We start from the raw sequence: 26,886 nt of genomic DNA, 5'->3' as shown, positions 1-26,886 counted from the left end.
TCTCTTAGATTCAAATAGTAGTTATCAGCATGAGAATATATAAAGCATAGGGCCACACATACAATATACTTAATGAATGTTATAAGGCTATCCAAATTGTTATAAATGACATTTCTCAGCACAGCTATAGTTGCACAAAAAGGATTCAGTGATTAAGATGGCTGGCATTTTAAAATGGGTAATGAATAATGTAAAGTATTATAATTAATTTTAAGTATTCTCATTGCCGTTGATTTTAAATTTGGAAAGGAATATAGCTTGACCAAAAACAAATTAAGATTGTTGCCACAAAATATGTTTCCTTGTTTGTGTTAAAATATGCCATTAAAACAAATAGGCTTTACACGCCCACTGAGCTGATAAATCCCATTACCGACTCACTTTTCCCTGAAGGATATTTTTTATGGCTGCTATTCTGACACTGTTAATAACTTGCATGATAATAATCAAATTTTTTTCACATCTCTATTGTGCTAAACTTACTATTTTTTGCAAGAAATTCAACAAGAAAACACTGAAAGGGAGTCTAATTTTAATAGCAACTTGATTCTCACTTTAAAGAATTTGCATTCCACAGAAGCGGATAATGTTAACATGGCTTTGGGGTGGAAATGCAGCTTCAAAGTTCTGAATACTATTTTTCTAACCTCAAAAACAAGTCTTGGGACACTACCAAAGAAAAGCCTGCTTAGAATGATAATGTTTGTGACATAAAAATAAATGAAAGCATAGAACATGTTATTGAGATGCCCATCACAAAATCATATACTTGTGAAAGTAAAAGCCCATGAAAATGCTAAGATTAAATTTTAAAAAAATGGCCCTGGTTCTTTATTTTATTATCTGGAATAGATACAGGCATACCTCAGAGATACGGTGATTTGGTTTCAGACCACAATAAAGCAAATATTGCAATAAAGCAAGTCACATGATTTTTTTGTTTTCCCAGTGCATATGAAAGTTATATTTACACTACACTGTAGTCTATGAAGTCTGCAACAGCATTATGTCTAAGAAAACAGTGTACAGATCTTTTAGTTTTTTATAGTAGGTGCTTAATGAACATTTATTGAATGAATGCTAAATGCCTATTAAAATTTTAACCGAATAAAATACAAACAGGAAAACAGAAAATAAACACATGCTCCCTCTAATCACAGAAATACATTTATAAGCCTGTGAAATCACTTGCAGTTTTTTTTTTTTTAACATCTTTACTGGAGTATAACTACTCTACATTGTTGTGTTAGTTGCTGCTCTATAACAAAGTGAATCAACTATACGTATACACATATCCCCATATACCCTCCCTCTTGCATCTCCCTCCCACCCTCCCTATCCCACACAACTAGGTGGTCACACAGCACTGAGCTGATGTACCTGTACTACGTACCTGACTCCCACTAATTAGCTATTTTACATTTGGTAGTGTGTATATGTCAATGCCACTCCCTCACTTCATCTCAGCTTACCCTTCCCCCTCTCGGTATCCTCAAGTCCATCCTCTACATCTGCACCTTTATTCCTGTCCTGCCCCTAGGTTCTTCACAACCATTTTTTTTTTGAATTCCATATATATGTGTTAGCATACGGTATTTGTTTTTCTCTTCTGACATACTTCGCTCTGTATGACAGACTCTAGGTCCATCCACCTTATTAGAAAAAACTCAGTTTCATTTCTTGTTATGGTTGAGTAATATTCCATTATCTACATGTGCCACATCTTCTTTACCCATTCATCTGTCGATGGACACTTAGGTTGCTTCCATGTCCTGGCTATTGTAAATAGTGCTGCAGTGAACATTATGGTACATGACTCTTTTTGAATTATGGTTTTCTCAGGGTATATGCTCAGTAGTGGGATTGCTGGGTCATATTGTAGTTCTATTTTTAGTTTTTTTAAGGAAACTCCATACTGTTTTCCACAGTGGCTGTATCAATTTACATTCCCACCAACAGTGCAAGAGGGTACCCTTTTCTCCACACCCTCTCCAGCACTTATTGTTTGTAGATTTTCTGATGATGGCCATTCTGACTGCTGTGAGGTTACCTCATTGTAGTTTTAATTTGCATTTCTCTAGTGATTAGTGATGTTGAGCATTCTTTCATGTGTTTGTTGGCAATCTGTACATCTTCTTAGGAGACATGTCTACTTAGGACTTCTGCCCATTTCTGGATTGGGTTGTTTTTTTTTTTTTTTTTTTTTCCATATTGAGCTGCACGAGCTGCTTGTATATTTTGGAGATTAACCAATTGTATGTTGCTTAATTTGCAAATATTTTCTCCCATTCTGAGGATTGTCTTTTCATCTTTTTTATGGTTTCCTTTGTTGTTCAAAACATTATAGTTTCATTAGGTACCATTTGTATGTTTTTATTTCCATTTCTCTAGGAGATCAGTCAAAAAGGATCTTGCTGTGATTTATGGCGTAGAGTGTTCTGCCTATTTTCCTCTGAAAGCTTTATAGTGTCTGGCCTTACATGTAGGTCTTTAACCCATTTTGAGTTTATTTTTGTATATGGTGTCAGGAAGTGTTCTAATTTCACTTTTTACATGTAGCTGTCCAGTTTTCCCAGCACCACTTACTGAAGAGGTTATCTTTTCTCCATTGTATATTCTTGACTCCTTTACCAAAAATAAGGTGACCATATGTGCATGGGTTTGGCTCTGGGCTTTCTATCCTGTTCCATTAATCTCTATTTCTGTTTTTGTGCCAGTACCATACTGTCTTGATTACTGTAGCTTTGTAGTATAGTCCGAAGTCTGGGAGCCTGATTGCTCCAGCTCCATTTTTCTTTCACAAGATTGCTTTGGCTATTTGGGGTCTTTTGTGTTTCCATACAAATTGTGAAATTTTTTGCTCTAGTTCTGTGAAAAATGCAATTGGTGGTTTGCCATGAATAGGGATTGCATTGAATCTGTAGATTGCTTTGGGTAATATAGTGATTTTCACAATCTTGATTCTTCCAATCCCAGAACATGGTATATATTTCCATCTGTATCATCTTTAATTTCATTCATCAGTGTCTTATAGTTTTCTGCATACAGGTCTTTTGTCTCCTTAGGTAGGTCTATTCCTAGGTATTTCATTCTTTTTGTTGCAATGGTAAATGGGAGTGTTTCCTTAATTTCTCCTTCAGGTTTTTCATCATTAGTGTATAGGAATGCACGAGATTTCTGTGCATTGATTTTGTATCCTACTACTTTACCAAAATAATTGATTAGCTCTAGTAGTTTTCTGGTAGCATCTTTAGGATTCTCTATGTGTAGTATAATGTCAGCTGCAAACAATGACAGCTTTACTTCTTCTTTTCTGATTTGGATTCCTTTTATTTCATTTTGTTCTCTGATTCCTGTGGCTAAAACTTCCAAAACTATGTTTAATAATAGTGGTGAGTGTGGACAACCTTGACTTGTTCCTGATTTTAGAGGAAAAGGTTTCAGTTTTTCACCATTGAGAATGATGTTGGCTGTGGTTTGTCATATATGGCTTTTATTTTGTTAAGTTCCCTCTATGTCTAATTTCTGGAAGTATTTTGTCATAAATGCATATATTGAATTTTGTCAAAAGCTTTTCCTGCATTGATTGAGATTATCATATGGTTTTTATCCTTCAATTTGTTAATATGGTTTTTCACATTGGTTGATTTATGTATATTGAAGAATCCTTGCATTCCTGAGATAAACCCCACTTGATCATGGTAAATGATCCTTTTAATATGCTGCTGGATTCTGTTTGCTAGTGTTTTGTTGAGGATTTCTGCATCTATGTTCATGAGTGATATTGGCCTATAGTTTTCTTTTTGTGTAACATCTTTGTCTGGTTTTGGTATCAGGGTGATGGTGGCCACGTAGAACGAGTTTGGGAGTATTCCTCTCTCTGCTATATATATGTATATATAACATTTTTCTTGGAGTATATTGCTTTACAATGGTGTGTTAGTTTCTGTTTAAAACAAAGTGAATCAGTTATACATATACATATATCCCCATATCTCTTCCCTCTTGTGTCTCCCTCCCTCCCACCCTCCCTATCCCACCCTTCTAGCTGGTCACAAAACAGCGAGCTGTTTTCCCTGTGTTATGTGACTGATTCCCACTAGCTATCTATTTTACATGTCCATATATACACTACCACTCTATCACTTTGTCCCAGCTTACCCTTCCCCCTCCCCATGTCCTCAAGTCTATTCTCTAGTAGATCTGTGCCTTTATTCCTGTCTTGCCCCTAGGTTCTTCACAACCATTTATTTTTTTATTTGTTTTTTTTTTTTAGATTCCATATACATGTGTTAGCATGTGGTATTTGTTTTTCTCTTTCTGACTTACTTCACTCTGTATGATAGACTCTGGGTCTATCCACCTCACTACAAATAACTCAATTTCGTTTCTTTCTATGGCTGAGTAATATTCCATTGTATATAAGAGCCACATCTTCTTTATTCTTTCATTTGTCAGTGGACACTTATGTTGTTTCCAAGTCCTGGCTATTGTAAATAGAGCTGCAATGAACATTATGGTACATGACTCTTTCTGAATTATGGTTTTCTCAGGGCATATGCCCAGTATTGGGATTGCTGGGTTGTATGGTAGTTCTATTTTTAGTTTTTCAAGGTACCTCCATACTGTTTTCCATAGTGGCTGCATCAATTACATTCCCACCAAAGTGTATGAAGTTTCCCTTTTCTCCACACCCTCTCCAGCATTATTTGTTTGTAGATATTTTGATTATGGCCATTCTGATTGGTGTGAGATGATATCGCATTGTACTTTTGATTTGCATTTCTCTAATGATTAAAATGATGTTAAGGATTCTTTCATGTGTTTGTTGACAATCTGTATATCTTCATTGGAGAAATGTCTATTTAGCTCTTCTGCCCATTTTTGGATTTGGTTGTTTCTTTTTTTTTTATATTAAGCTGCATGAGCTGCTTGTAAATTTTGGAGATTAATCCTTTGTCAGCTGATTCATTTGCAAATGTTTTCTCCCATTCTGAGGGTTGTCTTTTTGTCTTGTTTTTGGTTTACTTTGCTGTGCAAAAGATTTTAAGTTTCATTAGGCCCCATTCATTTATTTTTGTTTTTATTTCCATTTCTCTAGGAGGTGGGTCAAAAAGGATCTTGCTGTGATTTATGTCATAGAGTGTTCTGCCTATGTTTTTCTCTAAGAGTTTGATAGTATCTGGCCTTACATTTAGGTCTTTAATCCATTTTGAGTTTATTTTCGTGTATGGTGTTAGGGAGTGTTCTAATTTCATTCTTTTACAGGTAGCTGTCCAGTTTTCCCAGCACCACTTATTGAAGAGGATGTCTTTTTTCAGTTGTATATTCTTGCCTCCTTTATCAAACATAAGGTGACCATATGTGTGTGGGTTTATCTCTGGGCTTTCTATCCTGTTCCACTGATCTATATTTCTGTTTTTGTGCCAGTACCATGCTGTCTTGATTACTGTACCATTGTAGTATAGTCTGAAATCCGGGAGCCTGATACCTTCAGCTACGTTTTTCTTTCTCAAGATTGCTTTGGCTATGCAGGTTCTTTCTGCTATATTTTGAAAGAGTTTGAGAAGCAGAGGTGTTGGCTCTTCTCTAAATATTTGATAGAATTATGCTGTGAAGCCATCTGGTCCTGGGCTTTGGTTTGTTGGAAGATTTTTAATCACAGTTTCAATTTCAGTGCTTGTGATTGGTCTGTTCATATTTTGTATTTATTCCTGGTTCGGTCTCTGAAGCTTGTGCTTTTCTATGAATTTATCCATTTCTTCCAGGTTATCCATTTTATTGGCATGTAGTTGCTTGTAGTAATCTCTCATGATCATTGTATTTCTGCAGTGGCAGTTGTTACTTCTCCTTATTCATTTCTAATTATGTTGATCTGAGTCTTCTCCCTTTTTTTTCTTGATGAGTCTGGCTAATGGCTTATCAATTTTGTTTATCTTCTCAAAGAACCAGCTTTTAATTTTATTGATATTTGTTATCATTTCCTTCTCTTCTTTTTCATTTATTTCTGATCTGATATTTATGGTTTCTTTTCTTCTGCTAACTGTGGGGTTTCTCTGTTCTTCTTTATCTAATTGCTTTAGGTGTATGGTTAGGTTCTTTATTTAAGATGTTTCTTGAGGTAGGATTGTATTGTTATAAACTCCCATCTTAGAACTGCTTTTGCTGCATCCCATAGGTTTTGGGCCATCGTCTTTTCATTCTCATAGGTTTCTAGGTATTTTCTGATTTCCTCTTTGATTTCTTCAATGATCACTTGGTTATTCAGTAGCGTATTGTTTAGCCTCCATGTGTTTGCATTTTTACAGATATTTTTTCCTGTAATTGATATCTAGTCTCATACCATTGTGGTCCAAAAAGATACTTGATACTATTTGAATTTTCTTGAATTTACCAAGGCTTGATTTGTGACCCAAGGTATAATCTATCCTGGAGAATGTTCCATGAGCACTTGAGAAGAAAGTGTATTCTGTTGTTTTTGGATGAAATGTCCTATAAATATCAATTAAGTCCATCTTGTTTAATGTGTCATTTAAAGCTTGTGTTTCCTTATTTATTTTCATTTAGGATGATCTGTCCATTGGTGAAAGTGGGGAGTTAAAGTCCCCTACTATGATTGTGTTACTGTCTATTTCCCCTTTTATGGCTGTTAGCATTTCCCTTATAGATTGAGGTGCTCCTATGTTGGGTGTATAAATATTTACAATTGTTATATGTTCTTCTGTGATTGATCCCTTGATCCCTTGATCATTATGTCCTTCTTTGTCTCTTGTAATAGTGTTTATTTTAAAGTCTATTTTGTCTGCTATGAGAAATGCTACTCCAGCTTTCTTTAGATTTTCATTTGCATGGAATATCTTTTTCCATCCCCTCACTTTCAGTCTGTATGTGTTCCTAGGTCTGAAGTGGGTCTCTTGTAGACAGCATATATACAGGTCTTCTTTTTGTATCCATTCAGCCAGTCTATGTCTTTTGGTTGCAGCATTTAATCAATTTATATTTAAGGTAGTTATTGATATGTATGATCCTGTGACCATTTTCTTAACTGTTTGGGGTTTGTTATTGTAGGTGTTTTCCTTCTCTTGTGTTTCTTCCTAGAGAAGTTCCTTTAGCATTTGTTGTAAAGCTGGTTCAGTGTTGCTGAATTCTTTTAGCTTTTGTTTGTCTGTAAACGTTTTAATTTCTCCATCGAATCTGAATGAGATCCTTGCAGAGTAGAGTAATCTTGGTTGTAGATTTTTTCCCTTTCATCACTTTAAATATGTCCTGCAACTCCCTTCTGGCTTGGAGAGTTTCTGCTGAACGATCAGCTGTTAAACTTATGGGGATTCCCTTGTATGTTATTTGTTGCTTTTCCCTTGTTGCTTTTAATATTTTTTTCTTTGTATTTAATTTTTGCTAGTTTGATCAACATGTGTCTTGGCATGTTTCTCCTTGGATTTACCCTGTATGGGACTCTCTGAACTTCCTGGACTTGATTAACTATTTCCTTTCCTGTATTACGTAAGTTTTCAACTCTAATCTCTTCAAATATTTTCTCAGGACCTTTCTTTTTCTCTTCTTCTTCTGGGACCACCATAATTTGAATGTTGGTGCATTTAATGTTGTCCCAGATGTTTGTGAGACTGTCCTCAATTATTTTCATTATTTTTCTTTATTCTGCTCTGTGGTAGTTATTTCCACTATTTTATCTTCCAGGTCACTTATCTGTTCTTCTGCCTCAGTTATTCTGCTGTTGATTTCTTCTAGAGAATTTTTAATTTCATTTATTTTGTTGTTCGTCATTGTTTCCTCTTTAGTTCTTCTATGTCCTTATTAAACATTTCTTGTATTTTCTCCATTCTACTGTGTAGACTTTGGTTCATCTTTACTGTCATTACTCTGATTTCATTTTCAGGTAGACTGCCTATTTCCTGCTCATTTTTTTGGTCTGGTGGATTTTTACATTGCTCCTTCATCTGCTGCATATTTCTCTGTCTTCTCATTTTGTTTAAACTACTGTGTTTGTGGTCTCCTTTTCACACACTGTAGGTTCATAGTTCCCATTGTTTTTGTTGTCTGCCCCCAGTTGGTAAGGTAAGTTCAGTGTGTTGTATAGGCTCCCTGGTGGAGGGGACTGGTGCCTGTGGTCTGGTGTATGAGGCCGGATCTTGTCTTTCTTGTGGGCAGGACCATACCTGGTGCTGTGTTTTGGGGTGTCTGTGAACCTAGTATTATTTTAGGTAGGCTCTCCACTGTTGGGTTTCGTTGTGTTTCTGTCTTGCTAGTTGTTTGTTGTCCAGCACTGCAGCTTGCTGGTCACTGAATGGAGCTAGGTCTTAGCATTGAGATGGAGATCTCTAGGAGAGCTCTCGCTGATTGATATTTCATGGCACTGGGGGGGTCTCTGGTGGTCCAATGTCCTGAACTCAGCTCTCTCATGTCATGGGCTCAGGCAGGACACATGGCTGGAAAACCGAGACCCTGTCAGCCACCCACAGGAGTGAAATCTTCTTCGCAGTTTCTATGATTACTGGTCCTAGAGGTGTCCAGATTTGAAATTTGTAGTGGTCTGTAAATCCAAGAGCTGCAATACCCAGCCCCACAGCTATCAAGCTTTTTGTCAGTCCCTGGTCAATGTCAGCTCCAACTGCTTGATCGGGGGCACCGAATACTCCATAGATCTTAATTAAATATAATTTATTGCTAAAAAATGCTAACTGTAATCTGATCCTTTGGTGAGTTACAGTAGTAACATCAAAGATCACTGAACACAGATCACTATCCCAAATATAATAATAATAATATAGTTTGAAATATTTCAAGAATTGCAAAATGTGACACAGAGACACAAAGAAGTAAATGCTGTTGGAAAAATGATGATGATAGATTTGCTGGACAAAGGGTTGCCACAAATCTTCAATTAAATAACATACTATCTGCAAAGCACAATAAAGTGAAGCTCAAATAAAGGTATGCCTGAATAAGAATTGAATGAACTGGTTAAAACTAATCATTTAAAAAAAAATGTACAACTGTAGGATTAGGAAAGTAAACTTTGATCATATCTCCAAATTTATTAAATGTCAACTTTGCCTCAGTGTAGGCTTGTATAATGTTTTCGTGGTGTTGGCCAAAATTAAGTGAAACTTTACTTGTGTGGTAGACTACATTAAATAATATATGAACATAAGTTAATATAATGCTTATCACAATATATGATGTAGTTATTATTTAATCTTTATCTTACACATAAATAAACTGAAGCTCAAACAATAAGTGATTTGCTAGTGGCCCAAATTTATTAAGTAGCAGAGTTGCTATTTGAAATAGTCTCTTGAAATATATTGCACTTCACTGCCTATTTGATCTAAAACTAGCTTGCCAATTAATGATACTGATTATGTGCTTTTTTTACCCAACCTATATTTATTTAGTGCATATTAAGTATGTATTACTTTCTCAGGGCCTCAGGATACACTGAAAAACAAAACCTAAATCTTTGTTCTCATAGAACTGATATTGGATTAGAGCTAAGATCTTTTAAGCAGGAAAATAAATAAGACATCATCTTAGGAAGATTAAGGAAAGAGCTTATATAAATAAGAGTATGAGGAATGCTCTCTAAATGTAATAATTTGAGTTCATTTTTGATGGTGATACAGACATGAGAAGGCAGAAGGTTATAGAAGACCTAATATAGATGGAATTAGATTGCCAGTAAGAAATAGAATAGAGAATGTGGTGGAAGTATTTTAATGAGAGCTAAGAGATGAAAGTTTTCTAAAATTTTGAAAAATAACAAATAAATTAGGACATTCAGTGGTCCGTATGACACATTAAAACATAAATAAACAACTTATAAATCAACTTTTTGTCCAAATATATGGGAATAAAAACAGAGGAACTGCCACTGGAATACTGCCTTAAAAACTTATATATGGGGGGACATTCAAGATGGCAGAGGAGTAAGATGTGGAGACCACCTTCCTCCCCACAAATGCATCAAAAATACATCTACATGTGGAACAACTTCTACAGAACAGTTACTGGACACTGGCAGAAGACCTCAGACTTTCCAAATTATGCCCCTAGGCAACCTACATGCAGAGGCAGGGCCAAATCAAAAGCAGAACCCCAGAGCTGTGTGAACAAAGAAGAGAAAAGGAAATCTCTCCCAGCAGCCTCAGGAGGAGAGGATTAAAACTCCACAATCAATTTCATGTACCCTGCATCTCTGGAATAACTGAATAGACAATGAATCATCCCAAAATTGAGGTGGTGGAATTTGAGAGCAACTGTAGACTTTGGGTTTGCTTTTTGCATCTAATTTGTTTCTGGTTTTATGTTTATCTTAGTTTAGCATTTAGAGCTTATTAACATTGGTAGTTTTGTTTATTGATTTGGTTGCTCTCTTCTTTTGTTATATATATAATTTCCCACCCCCCTTTTTCTCTTTTCGTAAGTGTGTATGTTTATACTTCTTTGTGTGATTTTCTCTATAGCTTTCCTTTTACCATTTGTCCTAGGGTTCTGTCTGTCCGTTTTTTGGTTTTCTTTTTAGTATAGTTTTTAGTGCTTTTTACTGGTGGATTTGTTTTTCGGTTTGGCTGCTCTCTTCTTTCTTTTATTTCTGTTACTTTTTTATTTTTCTATTTTTATTTTTTTTATTTTTATACCTTTTTTTAAAAATTTTTTCTTTTTTTTTTTGTTTTTAAATGCTTATTTATGTACACTTGTAACTTTTAAAACATTACACATTTATGGTCTACAGAAGAATTAGAAAGTGCTTGTGTACAACCTATGCCATTGACAATAACCCAGGGGAAAAGTGAGCCATTTGAAAGCAGCAGCAATAGTATTATAGAAGATGATGGTAAACTGGCTATTCTCATGAAGCACAGTCTTGTAAAAATGCTCAGGAGTCCACTCAGGCTCTGTGACCTTGGCTGGACAGGTGGACAGGTGTCTCAGATGTTGCTGTGACAGGAGACTGATTTACAAATGGCTGTTGTGACAGCCTTCAACTATTAGCTTGAACTAATAAAGTCAAATTAGAATTTTTTTATCAATTGTTATTTCTTATTGTCATTACTGTTTTATTACTTCCCAACTGATATGGTATTTTAAAGTATTTTTATAGCTGGTACCACCATATGGATTTGTACTAGCTGATAATCAGTGCTAGGATTTCAGTGCTTGAGACCCTGAATTATCTATTAGATTTACTTCCCTACTTCTTTTTTAAAAAAACAATATTTTTGGAGTATAATTGCTTTAAAAGCGTGTGTTAGTTTCTGCTTTATGACTAAGTGAATCAGCTATACATATACATATATCCCCATATCTCCTCCCTCTTGTGTCTCCCTCCCACCTCCCCTATCCCACTCATCTAGGTGATCACAAAGCACTGACAGGATACTCTGTGCTGTGTGCCTGCAGCTCACTAGCTATCTATTTTACATTTTGTAGTGTATATATATCAGTGCCACTCTCTCACCTCTCCCAGTTTACCCATCCCCCTCCCTGATCCTCAAGGCTATTTTCTACAACTTTATTCCTGTCCTGCACCTAGGTTCTTCAGAGCCTTTTTTTTTTTTTTTCTTAGATTCCATATATAAGTGTTAGCATACGGTATTTGCTTTTCTCTTTCTGACTTACTACACTCTGTATAACAGAACCTATGTCCATCCACCTCACTACAAATAACTAAATTTTGTTTCTGGTTATGACTAATATTGCATTGAATATATATGCCACATTTTCTTTATCCATTCATCTGTCAAAGGACACTTAGGTTGCTTCCATTTCTGAGCTATTGCAAATACAGCTGCAATGAAATTTGTGGTACATGACTATTTTTGAATTATGTTTTTTTCAGGGTATATGCCCAGTAGTGGGATTGCTGTGCCATATGGTAGTTCTATTAGTATATTTTTAAGGAACCTCCATAATGTTTTCCATAGTAGCTGTATCAATTTACATTCTCACCAATGGTGCAAGAGGGTTCCCTTTTCTCCACACTCACTCCAGCATTTATTGTTTGTAGATTTTTTGATGATGACCATTCTGACATTTGTGAGGTGATACCTCATTGTAATTTTGATTTGCATTACTCTAATGATTAGTGATGTTGAGCGTTCTTTCATGTGTTGTTGGCAATCTGTATATGTTCTTTGCAGAAATGCTTATTTAGGTCTTCTGCCCATTTTTGGATTGGGTTGTTGGTGTTTCTGATATTTAGCTTCATGAGCTACTTATAAATTTTGGAGATTAATGCTTTGTCAGTTGCTTCATTTATAAATATTTTCTCCCATTAAGAGGGTTGCCTTTTCATCTTGTTTATGGTTTCCTTTGCTGTGCAAAAGCTTTTAAGTTTCATTAGGTCCCACTTGATTATTTGTGTTTTTATTTCCATTTCTCTAGAGAAGGGTCAAAAAGGATCTTGCTGTGATTTATGTCATAGAGTGTTTTATCCTGCCTTTTTTCTTAGCCATGTAGCTGACAGGGTCTTGGTGCTTCAGCCGGATGTCAGGCCTGAGCCTCGGAGTTGGGAGAGTTGAGTTCAGGACATTGTACCAACAGAGACCTCCCGGCCCCACATAATATCAGTCAGCAAAAGTTCTCCCAGAAATCTCCACCTCAAAGATAAGACCCAGCTCCACTCAATGATCAGCAAGTTACAGTGCTAGATGCCCTATGCCAAACAACTAGCAAGAAAGGAACACAACCCCACCTATTAGCAGAGAGCCAGCCTAAAATCATACTAAGTTCACAGACACCCTAAAACACACCACTGGACATGGTCCTGCACACCAGAAAGACAAGATCCAGCCTCATCCACCACAACACAGGGATAGTCCCCTCCACCAGGAAGCCTACACAGCTCACTGAACCAACTTTTACCACTGGGGATAGACAACAAAATCAATGGGAACTACAATCATGGAGCCTGCGTAAAAGGAGACCCCAAACACAGTAAGTTAAGCATAATAAGATGACAGAGTAATATACAGGAGATGAAGGAGCAAGGTAAAAACTCACCAGACCAAACAAATGAACAGGAAATAGGCAGTCTATCTGAAAAATAATTCAGAGTAATGATAGTAAAGAGATATCCAAAATCTTGGAAATAGAATGGAGAAAAAACAAGAAACGTCTAATAAGGACCTAGAAGATTTAAACAGCAAACAACAAAGATGAACAGCACAATAAATGAAATAAAAATTCTCTAGAAGGAATCAATAGCACAATAACTGAGGCAGAAGACTGTATAAGTGACCTGGAAGACAAATCAGTGGAAATAACTACCCCACAGCAGAATAAAGAAAAAAGAATGAAAATAATTGAGGACAGTCTCACAGACATCTGGGACAATATTAAATGCACAAACATTCAAATTCTAGGGGCCAAAGAAGAAGAAGAGAAAAAAAAAAAAGGAACTGAAAATATTTGAAGAGACTATAATTGAAAACTTCATTAATATGGGAAAGGAAATAGTCAATCAAGTCCAAGAAACACAGAGAATCCCATACAGGATATATCCAAGGAGAAACATGCCAAGACATATAGTAATCAAACTATCAAAAATTAAATACAAAAAAAAAAATTAAAAGTAGCAAGGGAAAAACAACAAATAATATGCAAGGGAATCCCCATAACCTTAACAGCTGAACTTTCAGCAGAAACTCTGCAAGACAGAAATGAGTGGAAGGACATATTTAAAGTGATGAAAGGGAAAAACCTACAACCAAGTTTACTCTACCCTTTAAGGATCTCATTCAGATTGGACAGAGAAATGAAAACCTTTACAAACAAGCAAAAGCCAAGAGAATTCAGCACCACCAAATCAGCTTTACAAAAAATGCTAAAGGAACTTATCTAGGCACTAAACACAAGAGAAGTAAAAGACCCACAATAACAAACCAAAAACAATAAAAATGGTTACAGGAACATATATATCAATGATTACCTTAAATGTAAATGGATTAAACAGTCCAACAAAAAGGCACAGGCTGGATGAATGGATACAAAAACAAGACCCATATATATGCTATCTACAAGAGACCCACTTCAGACCTAGGGACACATACAGACTGAACATGAGGGGATGGGAAAATGATATTCCATGCAAATGAAAATCAAAAGAAAGCTGCAGTAGCAATTCTTATATCAGACAAAATAGGCTTTAAAATAAAGACTATTACAAGAGACAAAGAAGAATACTACATATTGATCAAGGGATCAATCCAAGAAGAAGATATAGCAATTGTAAATAATTATGCACCCAACATAGGAACACCTCAACACATAAGGCAAATGCTAACAGCCATAAAAGGGGAAATTGACAGTAACAAAAGATAGTAGGGGACTTTAACATCCCCCTTTCAGCAATGGACAGATCATTTGAAATGAAAATAAATAAGGAAACACTAGCTTGAAATGATACATTAAGCAAGATGGACTTAATTGATATTGATAGGACATTCCATCCAAAAACAAGAGAATACTCTTTCTTCTCAAGGGCTCATGGAATATTCTCCAGAATAGATCATATCTTGGGTCACAAATCAAGCCTTGGTAAATTTAAGAAAATTGAAATAATATCAAATATATTTCTTGAGAAAAACGCTCTGAGACTAGATATCAATTACAGGAAAAGATCTGTAAAAAGTACAAACACATGGAGGCTAAACCATACACTAGTAAATAACAAAGAGATCACTAGGAAATCAAAGACAAAACCAAAAAATACCTACAAACAAATGACAATGAAAACACAATAACCCAAAACCTATGGGATGTAGCAAAAGCAGTTCTAAGCGGGAAGTTTATAGCAATACAATCCTACCTCAAGAAACAAGAATTCTCAAATAAACAACCTAACCTTGCACTTAAGCAAGCAGAGAAAGAAGAACAATAAAACCCCAAAGTTAGAAGAAGGAAAGAAATCTTAAAGATCAGATCAGAAATAAATGAAAAAGAAATGAAGGAAACAATAGAAAAGATCAATAAAACTAAAAGCTGATTCTTTGAGAAGTTAAAGAAAATTGATAAACCATTAGCCAGACTCAACAAGAAAAAAAGATAGAAGACTCAAATCAACAAAATTAGAAATACAAAAGGAAAATAACAACTGACACTTCAGAAATATGAAATATCATTAGAGGTAAGTGCAAGCAACTATATGCCAATAAAATTAACAACCTGGGAGAAATGGACAAATTCTAAGAAAAGCACAACCTTCCAAGACTGAACCAAGAAGAAATAGAAAATATAAACAAACCAATCACAAGCTCTGAAATTGAAACTGTGATTAAAAATCCTGCAACAGGGGCTTCCCTGGTGGTGCAGTGGTTGAGAGTCCACCTGCCAGTGCAGGGGACATGGGTTCGTGCCCCAGTCTGTGAGGATCCCACATGCCACAGAACGGCTGGGCCCATGAGCCATGGTCGCTGAGCCTACATGTCCGGAGCCTGTGTTCCACAATGGGGGAGGCAGCAACAGTGAGGGGCCTGCGTACCACAAAAAAAAAAAAAAAATCCTGCAATAAGCAAAAGCCCAGGACCAGATACCTTCACAGGGGAATTCTATCAAACATTTAGAGAAGAGCTAACACCTCTTCTTCTCAAACTCTTCCAAAATATAGCAGAGGGAGGAACACTCTCAAACTCATTCTAAAAGGCCACTATCACTCTGATACCAAAACCAAAGATGTCAGAAAAAAAAAACAAAAAACTATAGGTCAATATCACTGATGAACATAGATGAAAAAATCCTCCAAAAATACTAGCAAACAGAATCCAGCAGCACATTAAAAGGATCATATATCATGATTAAGTGGGGTTTTTCCCAGGTATGCAAGGAATCTTCACAATACACAAATTAATCAATGTGATACACCATATTAACAAATTGAAGGAGAAAAAACATATGATCATCTCAACAGATGAAGAAAATGCTTTTAACAAATTTCAACACCCATTTATGATATAAACCGTGCAGAAAGTAGGCAAAAAGGGAAGTTACCTCAGCATAATAAAGGCCAAATATGACAAACCCACAGCCAACATCATTCTCAATGGTGAAAAACTGAAACCATTTCCAGGAAGATCAGGAAAAAGACAAGGTTGTCCACTCTCAACACTATTATTCAACATAGTTTTGGAGGTTTTAGCTACAACAATCAGAGAACAAAAAGAAAAAAAAATGGAATCCAAATCACAAAAAAAGAAATAAAAATGTCAGTTTGCAGATGACATGATACTATACAAAGGGAATCCTAAAGATGCTACCAGAAAACTACCAGAGGTAATCAATGAATTTGGTAAAGTATTAGGATACAAAATTAATGTGCAGAAATCTCCTGCATTCCTGTACACTGATGATGAACAATCTGAAATGGAAATTAAGGAAACACTCCCATTTACCACTGCAACAAAAAGAATAAAATACCTAGGAATAAACCTACCTAAGGAGACAAAAGACCTGTATGCAGAAAACTACAAGACACTGATGAAAGAAATTAAAGATGATACAAACAGATGGAGGGATATACCATGCTCTTGTATTGGAAGAATGAACATTGTTAAAATGACTATACTACCTAAAGCAATCTACAAATTCAATGCAATCCCTATCAAGCTACCAATGGCATTTTTCACAGAACTAGAACAAAACATTGCACAAGTTTTATGGAACACAAAAGACCCCGAATAGCCAAATCAATCTTGATAAAGACAAACAGAGCTGGAGGAATCAGGCTCCCTGACTTCAGACTATTCTACAAAGCTACAGTAATCAAGACAGTATGGTACTGGCACAAAAAAAGAAATATAGATCAATGGTAGAGGATAGAAAGCCCAAAGATAAACCCATGCACATATGGTCACCTTATTTTTGATAAAGGAGTCAAGAATATACAATGGAGAAATGACAGCCTCTTCAATAAGTCGTTCTGGGAAAAATAGACAGCTACATGTAAAAGAATGAAATTAGAACACTTCCTAACACCATACACAAAAATAAACTCAAAATGGATTAAAGACCTAAATGTAAGGCCAGACACTATCAAACTCTTAGAGGAAAACAGAGGCAGAACTCTCTATTGCAAAAATCACAGCAAGATCCTTTTTGACCCCCCTCTCACAGAAATGGAAATAAAAATAAACAAATGGGACCTAATGAAACTTAAATGCTTTTGCACAGCAATGTAAACCATAAACAAGACGAAAAGACAACCCTCAGAATGGAAGAAAATATTTGCAAAGGAAGCAACTGATAAAGGAGTAATCTCCAAAATATACAAGCAGCTCATGAAGCTCAATATGAAAAAAACAAACAACTCAATCCAAAAATGGGCAGAGGACCTAAATAGACATTTATCCAAAGAAGACATACAGATTGCCAACAAACACATGAAAGGATGCTCAACATCACTAATCATTAGAGAAATGCAAATCAAAACTACAATGAGGTATCACCTCACACCAGTCAGAATGGACATCATCAAAACTCTATAAACAATAAATGCTGGAAAGGGTGTGGAGAAAAGGGAACCCTCTTGCACTGTTGGTGGGAATGTAAGTTGATGCAGCCACCATGGAGAACAGTATGGAGGTTCCTTAAAAAACTCAAAATAGAGCTACCATATCACTCCGCAATCCCACTACTCAGCATATACCCTGAGAAAACCATAATTCAAAAATAGTCATGTAGGGCTTCCCTGGTGGCACAGTGGTTGAGAGTCTGCCTGCCGATGCAGGGGACACGGGTTCGTGCCCTAGTCCGGGAAGATCCCACATGCCGGGGAGCAGCTGGGTCCATGAGCCATGGTCGCTTAGCCTGCTTGTCCGGAGCCTGTGCTCCACAATGGGAGAGGCCACAACAGTGAGAGGCCCGTGTACCACAAAAAAAAAAAAAAAAAAAAAAGAGTCATGTACCACAATGTTCACCACAGCACTGTTTACAATAGCCAGGACATGGAAACAAACTAAGTGTCTATCAACAGATGAATGGATAAAGAAGATGTGGCATATATATACAATGGAATATTACTTAGCCATAAAAAGAAATGAAATTTAGTTATCTATAGTGAGGTGGATGGACCTAGAGACTGTCATACAGAGTGAATTAAGTCAGAAAGAGAAAATCAATTACCGTATGCTAACTGTTATATATGGAATTAAAAAAAAAATTGTTCTGAAGTACCTGGGGCAGGCCAGGAAAAAGCCGCATATCTAGAGAATGGATTTGAGGACACAGAGAGGGGGAAGTGTAAGCTGGGATTAAGTGAGAGAGTGACATGTACATATATACACAACCAAATGTAAAACAGGTATCTAGTGGGAAGCAGCTGCATAGCACAGGGAGATCAGCTCAGTGCTTTGTGTCCACCCAGAGGTGTGGGACGGGGAGGGTTGGAAGGAGATGCAAGGAGGAGATATGGGGACATATATATATGTATAGCTGATTCACTTTATTATACAGCAGAAACTAACACACCATTGTAAAGCAATTATACTCCAATAAAGATGTTAAATAAATAAATAAATAACATTTTTTAAAAAACTTATATATCTATAAAATCATCACTATGATGGTATGAGCAATAAGAAGATGATTTCAATTTAAATGAGATGTAGATTATATATTTAAATAAAATGCAGGAAAGTAATAGGATATTTGTGAGAATGAGGATAATGGAGATAGAGTGTCCAAAGCTTAATTCCGTACTTGCTAATATATTAAAAATACCAATTAAGATGCAGAGCTGTTAAATCTGGGTTATTTAGGTATGATGTAATTTGTAACAAAATCATATTGGTAATAGTACAAGAAGGTAAAACAGTCTAAATCTGGATATGCCTTTTAACATGGTTTCAGAAATTTAAAGCAAAAACTACATGGAGACTCATGGAGATATAGACTCAAGATCATCAGGTTCATACTCTTTAATAAAATACAGAATATTTGCAAAAAGTATGCTCATATAGTAATCATAAAGCAAATCTAAACACATTTCCCAAGGCCAAATTCATACAAAATATTTTTTAGTCAAGAAAAAAATTAGTTTGAGATCATAGGAAGAGGCAGTCCAAGATGGCAGTGTAGGAAGATCATGAACACACCTCCTCCCACAGACACACAGAGTCTACAACTATATATGGATCAGTTTCCTCGGAAAAAGACCTGAAAACTAGCTGAACAACTCTTCCACAACAAAGTATAAAAGGGCCACGTGGAGATGTGTTGGAGAGGCAGAGATGGGGGTCTCACCAAAAACTCTGCCTTCAGAGCAGCAACACACAATTAAAAGGGATATTACAAAGCAGAAGTTTCTTTCTGAGGAGCACGGGGTTTGTGCACCACAGCATGTACCTCAAGCCTTGGGAACTGTACCAGAAAGCACTCAAACCATCTAGTTTTGAAAAACAATGGAGCCTTCGTCCAGGAGTCCCTAAGGGCTGTAGGAAACTGAGATACTTCTCTTAAGGGGCTTACACACAGACTCAGTCACCCTGGGCCCAGTGCAAAAGCAGCAGTTTGAAAAATATCTAAACTATTTGTGAAGGACATCCATTTGCTAATCTTAAAAAGCCTTTTGGGGTGGGGGTGGTGCTGGGGGAGGCAGGATCTGTTGGAATTCTCTCCTGGACAGAGGCAGTGGTGGGTGCCATTTTTGCACTTTCCTCCTGCATTGCTAGTGCAAGCAGGTGTACTCACTTCCTGCAATCTCCCACTTGCCATGCTAATTCCAGCAGGCATGCCCCATCCCTGCACTTTCTAGCTGCTCTGCTGAAGCTGGTAGACATGCACTCTCCTGTTCTTCCATGCTTCCTGCACTTTCCCACTGCCTTGATAAAGCCAGTGGTCATGTTCAGACCACACAAGAAGACTTGACTGCCTGACTCTGGTGGCCAGAATGGCTTGTGTTCCTACATCTCACAGATCTGTAACAACTGGAGACAGTTCTTGGCAGGCTACTACCCCCACAGCACCACACAGACAGCAGACTGAAACACATCCCCAGTCTTCCTGTGAAAAAGGCCTATTCACATGTTCCTTAGCTTCAGCCTGAGTGGCAGGCTTCAGATTTTCCACATATCTAGAGGCTATAGTGTTGCTCTCAGGGACATATGCCAGGAGAAGCCATCTTTGTTCTCTCCCTAGGTCTCACTACAGCTAGTTGGTACCTACTAGAAAAGGGCTTATACTCATCTGGAACCCTGATTTTTGCAACTGTTCACAGCAGACATCTACAGATCACCTGGTTTGGAGGTCACTAGGGTTTATGATGCTGGCCCCACAGGACTGTATACATTTGCGCTTTAAAAGCTGTGGACTGAGTGTCCAGCTTCCAATCAGCCTGCAACTAGGTGCTGAGTGAGATTCCTCCTTTTGGAACACTAACAGATTTTTGGCATACCTTCAACAACTGGAACTTACCAAGAACAAATCAGGCTGCTTAGACAATCACAAAGGTTCGAGAGACAACAAAGAGCTAGAGAAAGGTTGAACAAAAAACACTCATTTCCCACATAAGGTCACTCCTTCAAGACTGGGAGAGGCAGCTGTTTCACCTAATACACAGAAACAGAGAGAGTCAAGCAAAATGAGGAAATAGAGGAATATATTTCAAATGAAAGAGTAAGATAAAATCTCTGAAAAAAATATAACAAAATTGAAATAACTTATCTAATAAACAGTTCAAAGTAATGGTCATAAAGATGCTCATCAAACTGGGAGAATAGTCGATGAACACAGTGAGAATGTCAATAAAGAGATAGGGAATATAAAGTATCAAACAGAAGTCACAGAGCTGAAGAATAGAATAATTGAACTGAAAAATACATTAGAGGGGTTTAGGAGTAAACTAGATGAAGCAGCAAAAAGGATGAGTGAGCTAGAAGACAGGGCAGTAAAACTCACCCAAACAAAGCAACAAAAAGAAAAAATAATTTTAAAAAGTGAAGATAGCCTAAGGGACCTATGAGAGAGCATCAAGCAGACTAATATTTGCATTATAGGGGTCCTAGAAGGAGAAGAGAGAAATAAGTATACTATACACATATATAGTATGGTATATGTGAGTCTCATGGTAACCACAGAGGAAAAACCTATAATAGATTCATAAGACAATGAGAAAGGAATGTAGATATGACACTAAAGAAAGTCATCAAACCACAAAAGAAGAGAACAAGAGGAGAGGATCTACAAAACAATCACCTATCAATGATTACTTTAAAAGTAAATAGACTAAATTCTCTAATTAAAAGACATGGAGTGGCTGAATGGATTAAAACAAACAAACAAAATAAGACCCAACTATATGCCTTCTACAAAAGACTCACTTCAGATATAAGGATACACATAGACTGAAAGTGAAGACATAGAAAAAGATGTTCCATGAAAATGGAAAACAAAAGAAAGCTGGAATACTATACTTATATCAGACAAAATAGACTTTAACACAAAGACTGTAATAAAAGAGAAAGAAAGGCATTACATAATAGTAAAATGTCAATGCAACATGAGGATATAATATCTGTAAATATTTATGCACTCAGTATAGGAGCACCTACATATATAAAGCAAATATATATATATATATATATATATATATATATATATATAAAGAGAGAAATAGTAACACAATAATGGTAGAGGGTTTTAATACCCCACTTACATTAATGGATAGATTATCTAGATAGAAAATACATAAGAAAACATTGGCCTTAAATGGCATGTTAGATCAGGCAGACAGAGAACATTCCATTCCAAAATAGCAGTATAAATATTCTTCTCAAGTTCACATGGAACATTCTCCAGGATATACCATATGTGAGGCTACAAAACAAGTTTCAGTAAATTCAAGAAAATTGAAATCATATCAAGTGTCTTTTCTGACAACAGTGATATAAAAATAGAAATCTATTACAAGAAGAAAACTGGAAAAAAATCACAAATATGTGGAGATTAAACAACACCTAATGAACAGCAAATGAGTCAATGAAGAAATCAAAGGAGAAATCAAAAACTACCTTGAGGTCAATGAAAATGGAAATATAACATATCAAAATCTATGGGATATAGCAAAAGAATTTCTAAGAGGGAAATTCACAATGATATGGGCCTACCTCAAGAAAGAAACAAAAAAGTTCAAATAAACTAACTTACACCTAACTGAACCAGAAAAAGAAAGACAAATAAAGGCCAGTTTACTAGAAGGAAGAAAATAAAAATCAGAGTGCAAATAAAACAAAAAGAGACTAAAAAGGAAAATAGAAAAGAGCAATGAAACTAATGGCTGGTTCTTGGAAAAGAGAAACAAAATTGAAAAATGTTTAGCTAGAATTACCAAGAAAAAAAGAGAAAGGGCTTTTATTAATAAAATCAAAAGTAAAAGAGAAGTTGCAACTGATACCACAGAAATATAAAGGATCATAAAAGACTACTATGGACAATTATACACCAACAAAATAGTCAACTTAGAAGAAATGAATAGATTTCTAGAAACATACAATCTTCAAAAACTGAATCATGAAAATGTAGTAACTTTGAATAGAGTGATTACTAGTTAGGAGATTGAATCAGTAATCAAAACTTCCCAACAAACAAACACTCAATACAAAACAGCTTCACTGGTGACTTCTACCAAACATTCAAAGAAGATTTAATGCCTATCCTTCCCAAACTCCTTGCAAAATATTGAAGAGGAAAGAATACTTCCAAACTCACTTTACAATGCACAGCATTATCCTGATACCAAAACCAGACAAGGATACCTCACAAAAAAAGAAAATTATAGGCTAACATCACTAATAAACATAGATGCAAAAATCCTCAAAAAATACTGACAAATTGAATTCAACAATATATAAAAGGATCAAACATCAAAATCAAGCAGGATTTATTCCAAGATGCAAACATTTTTCAACACCTGCAGATCAATCAACATGATACACTACATTTAAAAAATGAAGGATAAAAATTGTCTCAATGGATGCATAAAAAGCATTTGGCAAAATTAAACATTCGTTTATAATAAAAATTCTTAACAAAGTGGGTATAGAGAGAACGTACCTCAACATAAAGGCTACATATGACAAGGCTACAACTAACATCATACTCAGTGGTGAAAAGCAGAAAGCTTTTCTTCTAAGATCAGGAATAAGACAAGGATGCCTACTCTCACCTCTTTTAATCAACACAGTATTGGAAATCCTAGCCAGAGAAGTTAGGCAAGAAAATAAATAGAAGACATCTAAATTGTAAAGGAAGAAGTAAAACTGTAACTCTATGTGAATGATATGATTATATATATATGTGTGTGTGTGTGTGTGTGTGTGTGTGTGTGTGTATACACAAACCCTAAAGATTCCATCAACTAACTTTTAACACTAATAAATGAATTCATTAAACTTACAGGGTACAAAATCAATACACAAAAATCTGTTGTATTAATTTATACTAACAGAAAACTATCAAAAACAAATTAAGAAAACAGTCCCATTTACAACTGCTTCAAAAAAAAAACCTGGGAATAAACTTAACCAAGGACGTGAAAGACCTGTACACTGAAAACTGTAAGATACTGATGAAAGAAAATAAAGACATAAAACAAAACAAAACAAAAAAAACAAAGATATTTCATGCTCATAGATTGGAAGAACTAATACTGTTAAAACATTCATACTATCCAATGCAACCTACAGATTTCATGTATTCTGTATAAAAAGTTCAATGGCATTTTTCACAGAAATGGAAAAAAAAATCTTAAAATTTGTACGAACACATGAAAGATCCTGAATAGCTAAAGCAACCTTAAGCAGCAAAAGCAAAACTAGAGGCATCACACTACCTGATTTCAAACTATATTACAAAGCTACAGTAACCAAAAGAGTATGATATTGGCATAAAAATAGACACATAGGTCAATGGAACAGAGTAGGGATCTCAGAAATAAACCCACATATATATTTTCAAATAATTTACAACCAGGGAGGCAACAATCTATAATGGGGAAAGGACAGGTTCTTCAATAAATGGGGTTGGGAAAATTGGACAACCACATGTAAAAGAAAATAGATTACTATCTTACACCATTCACAAAAAACTTAACATGGATTAAAGACTTGAATGTAAGACATGAAGTCATAAATCTCCTAGAATAAAACATGGACAGTTAGTTCCTTGACATCTGTCCTGGTGATGATTTTTTTCTATCTGACTCCAAAATCAAACGCAACAAAAGCAAAGCCAAACAAATGGAAGTACATCAAAGTATACATTTGTATAGCAAAGGAAACTGCCAACAGAATAAAAAGGCAATCTCCTGAGTGGGAGAAAATATTCATAAACTGGGTATCTGATAAGGGGTTAATGTCCAAAATGTATAAAGAACTCATACAACTCAATAGCAAAAAAAAAAAAAAAAAATCTGCCTGTTCAAAACTGGTCAGAGGATCTGAATAGACATTTTTTCAAGGAAGACATACTAATGGCCAAAAAGCACATGAAAAGATTCTCAACCTCACTAATTATCAGGGAAATGCAGATCAAAATCACAATGAGATAACACCTCACAAGTGTTTGAATGGGTATGACCAAAAGGACAAGAAATATCAAGTCTTAGTAAAGATATGCAGAAAAGGGGACCCTCATGCACAATTCGTATTGGTGGGTAAACAAATTGGTGAGGTCACTATGGAAAACAGTATGAAGTGTCCTCAAAAAATTAAAAATAAAACTATTATATGATTCAGCACTTCTACTCCTAGGTACTTATCTGAAGAAAAGAAAAACACTAATTCAAAAAGATGTATGCATCTCTGTGTTTACTGCAGCACTATTTACAACAGCCAAGATATTAAACAGCCTAAGTGTTCACTGATGGATGAGTCAATAAAGAAGATGTGGTATACATATGCAATGGAATAGTGTTAGCCATAAAAAAGAAAGAAATCTTGTCATTTGTTACAAAGTGGGAAGGACCTTGAGGAAATTATGCTAAGTGAAGTAAGTCAGAGAGAAAAAGACAAAATACTGTATGATTTCACCTATATGTGGAATCTATAAAACAAAATAAGAAAACAAAAATCAGAGATACAGAAAACAGGATAGTGGTTGCTAGGGGTAGGATGAGGTTGCGTGAAATGGGTTAAGGGAGCCAAGAGGTTCAAACTTCCAATTATAAAATAAGTAAGGCATGGGGATGCAATGTACAGCAAGGTGACTGTGGTCAGTAATATTGTAGAGCATACAAAGTTTCCAAGAGAGCAAATACTTAAATTTATCATCACAAGAAAAATAATATAATTTTTTTATGGGAAAGGATACCTAGACCTACTGAGGTGATCATTTCACATTGTATACAAATACTGAATTATTATATTTTATATCTGTGACTAATATAATGTTATATATCAGTTATACCTCAATTAAAGAAAAAACAGCTTGAAGTTAGTATCTAATATATAACTAGAAAATACCTATGATTTGGTAAGTTAAGAAAATAACTTATTAAATAACCTTTATGGAAAAGTCCTAATTGAAACTATAGAATATTTAAGTGAATTAGAAGCAAAGAAATATGTATGAACACTTGTGTATTGTTATAAAAAGACATTATATAATCCTAGAAGCAAATATTAGTAAGAAAAAATAGCTTTAATTTCATGAAATTTCATCCATATTAAGAAGTTGGGAAAACATTAGATGAAAGAAAATAAAAAGATAAAAACAGAAATTAATGAAATAAACTATACTAGAGAAGATAATTTCAAATGTTTACTTTTAAAGGCTTTTAAAAGACTAAAATGATATAGGCATGAAAAAATAATAAAGATATCAAGTACCATCACTTTGATTCAATATTGAACTAAAGTTTCTAGGCAGTAATGCAAGAAAAAGAAATGATGTTATAAAAATCAGAAAGGAGGAAATAAAGCTCCCATTTTCCATGAAGATGTGGAACACACAACAGATTGAAGATAAATTTAGGGATTTAAAACTGGGTTTAGAAATCTTACAGAATACAAGAAGAAAGAAAATTCTACTGAGTTTCTATAAAATTACACACACTTGGGTATGTAAATGCATATATATTCTAATTTTAGGAATATATATAAAACACCCAGAAAGTATCCAACAAAATGTGCAAGACTCATACAAAGAAAAATATAAAAGACTAATGAGGAAATTAAGAAAAAGATAACTAGTTAACAGCAAAGATATATCATGTATATGGTTTGGAAGACTCAATATTAGAATGAAGCTCACTGTCACAAAATTATTCTGATTCGACTCAATCTAAACAAAAAATCTAACAAGTAGACTCTAAAGCACATATGGGGAAAAGGAAACAAGAACAGTCAAAATATTCTTTAAAAATGGAAAACAGAAAATAATGGTTTTCCCAGACATCAGGAATTATTATAAATCTGAAGTAATTAAGACAGTGTAGATTGGGACATAAGATAATTTTTTTTTAAATGTTGAATATAGCAGTAGACAGAATATTTTTCAATAAATAGTACTGGAACAATTGAATATCCATATATATATGAAAATAAAATCTGATTCCTTTCTTCTGTCTGCACAAAATTCTAAATAAATTATATGTCTAAGTTCAGATCTTAATTGTATATCATAATGTGAAAATACCTTCTTGGCTTGTACATAATATTTTTAAACAATACACAAAAATTCACAACAAATGTAATGATTAAAAACTAAATTATATTCTTATTAAAAACATAATCAAAAGCAAAAAGAAAGTAAAAATGAATATCATCCTTTGAAAATATATGCAGCTTAACTAAAATATTGTTAATAAAATATACAGGTATCTAACTGTACGAGGAAAATATTAAACAAAATCAGCAAGAGATCTTATCAACCACT

This window comes from Delphinapterus leucas, chromosome 4 (assembly GCF_059928025.1).
Source record: "Delphinapterus leucas isolate spDelLeu-1000000601 "Yukka" chromosome 4, BTC_Dleu_Yukka2, whole genome shotgun sequence".
NCBI classification, from domain to species: Eukaryota; Metazoa; Chordata; class Mammalia; order Artiodactyla; family Monodontidae; genus Delphinapterus; species Delphinapterus leucas.
Note: the sequence above shows the minus strand (reverse complement) of the source record.